The sequence below is a fragment of the Terrapene carolina genome, unplaced genomic scaffold (assembly GCF_002925995.2).
Source record: "Terrapene carolina triunguis isolate 2854851 unplaced genomic scaffold, T_m_triunguis-2.0 Scaffold33911, whole genome shotgun sequence".
Classification (NCBI taxonomy): domain Eukaryota; kingdom Metazoa; phylum Chordata; order Testudines; family Emydidae; genus Terrapene; species Terrapene triunguis.
Genome location: NW_020698262.1, coordinates 12,846,821 through 12,847,318, shown reverse-complemented (window position 1 = coordinate 12,847,318; position 498 = coordinate 12,846,821).

The following is a 498-nucleotide window of genomic DNA, read 5'->3' as shown; positions in this document are numbered from 1 at the left end:
TCAAACTCTTTGGCTTTAAGTAAAAAAAAAAATCCAAAAAACAAATAAAACAAAGTAAAACCAAGTAAAGGAAGCTTACCTGTAAACTACCTTGCTAGCTAGCCAAGAACATACCAGACTCACCTCTGCTCCAAAGGAAATCCAAAAACAAACAAACAAAAAAATCCAAACTTTTTTTCCACTGCCAAAGTTTTTTTGGTTCTGTTGTTGGTTATTTTTACTTTTTCGGTTGATGGTTTTGGTTTGTTTTTTGTGAAACAAGGAGCAGCACTTATCCCTTTCAACCAAACCACGACGACTGGCCAAAGGCAAGCCGGCGCTCTTGGACTCCTTGCATTCTTTGGTGGGGTGGGGTGGGTTCTTGCGCTGGACTCTCAGCATCCACACGTACCTTGAAGGAGGAAGGACGCGCATCTGTGGATTTAAAGAATTTTATTAAAATAAAGCAAAAACAAACAAAAAAAGATACACAACTTTTGTGCGTGTGTGTGTGTGTGT